The sequence below is a fragment of the Lontra canadensis genome, unplaced genomic scaffold (assembly GCF_010015895.1).
Source record: "Lontra canadensis isolate GAN:19392208 unplaced genomic scaffold, GSC_riverotter_1.0 scaffold169, whole genome shotgun sequence".
In the NCBI taxonomy this organism is placed as follows: Eukaryota; Metazoa; Chordata; class Mammalia; order Carnivora; family Mustelidae; genus Lontra; species Lontra canadensis.
In genome coordinates, this window is record NW_022631163.1 from 514,660 (window position 1) to 520,882 (window position 6,223).

Here is a 6,223-nt window from a genome sequence, read left to right on the forward strand (position 1 = left end):
CTGCAGTTCTAGGCTCCCAACGGCTTCGCATTTTTTTCTCTTGCCTACATTGTTTTAAATCAACTTTATTAAGGTATAATGTATATGCATTAAATGCAGACATTTTAAGTGTGCAGTTCAATGAGTTTTGACATATGTGTATATCCGTGTACCCACATCGTCATCAAGATAAAAACACTTGCATCACCCCAAGGATCTCCCTCGTGCCTCTTCCCGGCCAATCTCTGATCCCACCTCCTACCCCTGAAAACCATGGACCTGCTTTCCGATACCGTCCGTTCATTTTGCCTGTTCCAGAGCTTTGTGCGAATGGAACTGAGCAGTCTGCGTCCCAGCTGTGCTGACTGCCTTCTTTCACACAGCATTACGTCTTTGAGAGGAATCCCTGGTATTTCATGGGTCAGTACTTCACTCCTGTTTATTGTAGAACAGTGCACACAGCCGCTGGACCAATCCTTTTTTTTTTTTTTTTTAAGATTTTATTTATTTATTTGACAGGCAGAGATCACCAGTAGGCAGAGAGGCAGGCAGAGAGAGAGAGAAAGGAGGAAGCAGGCTCCCTGTGGCGCAGAAAGCCTGATGAGGGGCTCGATCCCAGGACCCTGAGATCATGACCTGAGCAGAAGGCAGAGGCTTTAACCCTCTGAGCCACCCAGGTGCCCCTGGATCAATCCTTTTATTGTATTGTATCATATCTTTAATTTTCTTCACGTAGGAAATACATCCACATGGCTCAGCAGTCAATCCGTATAGCAAGACGGACAGCGAGGGGTCTGGCTCTCAACCCTTTTCTGCAATCCATCGGCTCCTATCGCCTCTGCAACAAAACAACATGAAACTCCACTGGGGTAAGACATCGAAGATGATTTGACACCTTACATCCTAGGGCCCGTGGGAGCCCAGAGAGGGAGCAATCAAGACAGGAGAGATACTTGGTCTGGGTTTTGAAATATGTGTAGGAGTTTGGTAAGTAGTCACAGAGAGGAAAGGTATCCTGGACAGAGGGAACAGAATGAGCCAAGACACGGAAGCCTGAGGCAGCACTGCACATCCTGGAAAGCACAAGGAACTGTAGGGTGAGAGGTGAGAATGAACGAGAGCGCGGCCGAACACCAGGCATAAACATGGACAGAATCTCTTTTTTTTTTTAAAGATTTTTATTTATTTATTTGACAGACAGAGATCACAAGTAGGCAGAGAGGCAGGCAGAGAGAGAGGAAGGGAAGCAGGCTCCCTGCTGAGCAGAGAGCCCGATGCGGGGCTCGATCCCAGGACCCTGAGATCATGACCTGAGCCGAAGGCAGAGACTTTAACCCACTGAGCCACCCAGGCGCCCCCAGAATCTCCTCTTAAAGGGCCTGGATAGCCTGGTTGAATTATGAATAAGGAAAAGTTTTCATTTTCCCATCATTGATCACCTCTATGTTGTGTTAGATTTTCCTTTACCCCTGGATGGTGGCTCCTTTCGTGACCTCTTGGTCCCGATTCAAATATTTCCATCACGTTCAGTTTAATTTATGACTTGGTCCTGTGCTTGTAAACCTGAATCTCATATTCCACCACTCAGTGTTTTCTCTTTGCCCCGTGCAGGCATCTGGAGGCTATCACGGCTTGGAGCAGGAAAGCATGTATGTGCCCGTGCGTGTACATGTATGTCCACATGTGCAATGGTATGTGAGCATGTTTGCACGTGAGTGTGTCCATGCGCATGTGTGTATCCGTGCATGTGTGCTTACATGGGCATGCATGTGTGCACATGTGTGTGTGTGGGGGGCTGGTTGTCTCTTCATGCAACCCTCCCTCCCTGTCCCCTACTCTGACTTGTAAGGAAGGATGGAGGGGTTACTGGGGGGCGCTGGAAGTCCTCTCCATCTATCTCAGGGGTGGTGAGTGGCCCATGCTGCGGCTCCTCAGCACCGACCAAACTTGATACCCATCAGCTCAGGGTGGGTAAACTGAGGCCCACGGGGGCCCTGTTACTGAGGCGCTCAATTCCAAGCAGCTGTTCCAGGCAAGAACTGACCTTTGGGAGAATTGTTCTCTACTTGCGGCCCCCAATATGTCCTTGATCCTAGGCCTGTGGCCAGAGTTGAGTCTAGTTTCACTTCCCTTTGGAAGATGAGACATCAGGGGAGTGGTCCTTGCCTTTTCTTTGCTTGTCACAGTGCCTACATCTCTAGGACATCCCCATTCTTCTGGGGGCCCCTTTGTCTCAGTTTTGTTTAGGGGAACAGTCAAGAATCTTTTCCTCTCTCCCGTCAGATGGTCTGGAGAAGGGATAGTAGAAGGTCTTTGTTGACATCCTCCTGGAAAGAGTTTAATCAGGAGCCTGGCCAGCTCAGGTCTGGGTTCTGCCCAGAGCTCCAGCAGCAGCTGGAAGATGGAGATCTACATGAAGGGGGCCCATGGGCTTGGACTTCAGGGTAGTTTGGGAGACAGAACAGACTCAGACTGCCCATGTCAGTTTCCTGGGCCTCTGTGACAGGGTGAACAAGCTGGCAGGATTCAATAACAGAAATTTATTTGCTCACAGTTCCAGGGCCTCGACATCTGGGATCGAGGAATCGGGGGCACTGAGTCTTCTCAGGGCTGTGAGGGAGATCCACTCCAGTCCTCTCCCCTCGCTTCTGGGGCTCTCTGCCAATCGTTGGCATTTTGTGGCTTCTGCCTTCATTGTCCATGAAGTTCTCCCTGGGCATGTGGCTGTCTCCAAATTTCTCTCTTTCAATAAAGACAACAGTCCTTTGGATTAGAAGCCCACCTTAATGACCCATCTTAATCAATTACCTCTGCAATGATCCTATTTCCCAATAGCATCACATTCTGAGGAGTTGGGGGCTACAATTTCAACATATGAATTTGCGGGGGGCAATCCAGCTCATAACAGTGTCCTATCAACTGTAAGGAGTGAGGAGAGCAGTTCAAGTCTTGGGGATGCTGGAATTTGCATCAAGGACCTAAATGACTGTCCCTCCATAAGCCTCTGTCCCATCCCCCAAATGGGCATAATTTTACCAAACTTGCAGGATTTCTGTGGAGATTAAATAAGATAACATTTGGGAATGCACTGGAGTGTCTGGGACCTGCTGAGCCTAGGCAGAGAGGTTGAATGCATTGGGGACCATCCCCCAAGCTGAACTCCTGAGTCATCTCATCTTGCCAGAGATGCAAAAACAGCAGTAGAGAAAACCTCCTAATGTGGCTTTCACTTCTCCTTTGGCCAAAACTTGAGGTCATGTTCAGGGAATTGGAAGTTCATGCATCAGAACTCCAGGGTTTAAGCCCCACACAAGCTCTGTGCTGAAGGCCTGCCTTTGACACAATTTCAAGGGCACTACCTCTTCATCAGAACCTCCCAGGCATCCTGTACCCATCTGACTTAGTGTGCCCTCTGCCGCCTTGTCCTGGGACTGGTCTCCTCACTCGCCACCACCGAAATCCCTCTTCTTCCAAAGATAAGGAGTGCATGCCACCCTGTGAATACCCAGGGGTGGCCCAGCCTGGGCATTTTTCTTCTCCCCCATGGTAGGACCACTTGAACTCTCTGTTGGGTGCACCGCAGGCCTGCACAGACCTTGACCTGCATCAGGGACATTGTGTCTGTCATTAATCCTCTATCCAGACTCAATCCCACCCCTCACCTTCTTCTAGAACTGAGCTGAAGCTCTAGCTTACTGATTACAAAACATTTTTTTAAGTTATTTATTTATTTGAGAGAGAGAGTGTGTGTGCACAGGGTGTGAGCAGGGGGAGGGACAAAAGGGGAGGGAGGGAGAGAGAGAGAGAGAGAGCGAACCCTAAGCAGATTTGTTTGGTGCTGAGCTCAGAGCCCCAGTGGGACTCGATTTCATGACCCGGACCAAGCTGAGCCACCCAGGCACCACTGTTTACACAATATCCTTATAGACAATATCTGTTCATGATAAAAATGGTACAAATGGTATAAAAGGGTGACAACAGCTCTTCCTTCCAGTACTATCCCCAGGCCTCCAGCTTTCTGTCCCAGAGGCAGTGTCTTTCTCATCTTTGCAGAAGTCCTTTGTGACAAAAGAAGCGCACATGATAACACGAGTCCTCTACATTGTACTCTCCGCATGTCTTTGACCTTGGAGGGAGGGCGCAGTGGCCGCAGATTGGGAGCAGCATGTGGTCACTCAGCGCCCCGCAGCTGACACCCTCCTGCCCCACGGGGCACCTCCCAGGGTGATGGAGGACGCCCGCCTTACGGCCACGGTGGCCCACACATGGGGACTGCAGCAACCTGCATACCCAGGCCTGCTGGTTTGAGCCTCCATGGCCTTCATCACATTGTGAATGTCAAAAAGCAGGTGTCTGATGACTGTGTGGACAGCGGGAACTTCGGGGACCCTGGCTTTCTGGATGAGACCACCCATAAAAGACTGGCAGAGAAGACCCTGGACTCCTTAGGAGAGTTTGTTGAAGACCTCGCGGAAAAACCTTACACATTCGAAGACTGTGAGGTCTTGTCTGGGAGTGGTGTTTTAACAGTTAAACTGGGTGGAGATCCAGGAACCTATGGGATCAACAAGCAGACCCCAAACAAGCAAATCTGGTTATGTTCACTTTGGAGGGGTGGGGGGGGCTAGACTTAGAACTGGATGGGGAAGAACTTGGTATACTCCCAGCACGATGTGTCCCTCCTGCATCTGCTGGCCACTGGGCTGACTAAGGCCTTAAAAACCAAGTGGGACTGATCTTCTCTGGCCTCTTCTGGAAAAGGCACTTGATGCCCAGCCCAATTCCAAAGACATTAAAAGCTATAAAGCCAAGACCCTGGGCTTTCTTCTGCAGCTAAGTGTCTGGTTTTTTTCATTCCAGATTTTGAAGACGGTTGTCTGCTATGTCTCAGCTCTGTGAAAAGAATGCATTGCCTGCCACCCTCCCCCAAATTCAGATTTTTAATTTCCATAGTCTTTAAAAAAAAGTTATTTTCTGATTTCTTCCTTCACAGGATATCCCTTCTCTTTGATAATGTCCATATATGCATACATTTATATATAACATTACAACAAAGAAAAACAAGAAGGAGAAATATCAGAAGGAGAAGTGACTTGATTTCACTATCCATTCTTTGAAGGACTGAACTGCAAAAAATCACATAAAGAGCAGCTGGCCAACTTCACCTCACTGTCTGCAAATGAGACTCATTCAAGAGTTGCCTATGAATGTTAAAACAACAATAACAAAAACTTGACCTTGGAGTTGGTTTCACATCAGCACGCTCAGGGTGCAGATCTGCTCTGTCTGAATGACTGCAGAGTATCCCATTATGTGGATTCATGGTTTGTGTGACAGGTCATCTCTTGATGGACATTTAGATTAGTTCTGTTCTTGCTGTGACAAACTATACTGCCGATAGTATCGTTGTGCAAAGGGATTTGTGGGCCAGTGTGACTACGTCTGTGGGACTTCTCTTACAAGCACATACTTTAGCTGCTGGGGTCTTTGCAAGTTTTGCTAGATTGTTACTATGTTCCCTCTAAACAAGCTGAACTCATTCACAATTGTCTTTCATTTGGGGACTGGCTGCTGGCTTTGCCTCTGAAACCAGAGCCAGGAACCACAACCCACTTCTCATTTGTGGCTTATCTTTGGTCTATTTCCCACCCACATGGACCACCTTTTTAAAAAACCACTTTCCTTCCCCTCTAAAAGTAAAAAACCATATGCTAAAACACATGCACTGTGTGGAAAGAGGGTCTTCCTTATCTTTTTAAATTTTTTAAAGATTTTTATCTGTTTATTTGACAGAGATCACAAGCAGGCGGGGTGGGGGGGGAGCAGGCTCCCTGCTGAGCAGAGAGCCTGATGCAGGACTTGATCCCAGGACCCTGAGATCATGACCTGAGCTGAAAACAGAGGGTTTAATCCACCGAGCCACCCAGGCATCCTGGAGAGAGTCTTCCTTATCTTATTTAAAACTGTATACCTTCCTCCTAACACACTCTCTGATCTATAAGAGGCACTTGGTAAATATTGGATGAATGAATGAATGAGTAGAGAGGCTGAATAAACTTAAGACCTTGGCTCTTCATCTCTCACACTCAAGTGGGCCAAATGAAGAAACATTATGTAGGAAAGCCGATGGGTTGCCTGACACGAAGTCATCTTCCTTCGAGCAAACCCTGGGTTTTGTTCCTGTCCAGTCCTCTTCCATGTCATTCTAGTAAATTCTGACTTGTCTAAGTCAGTCATACCATTC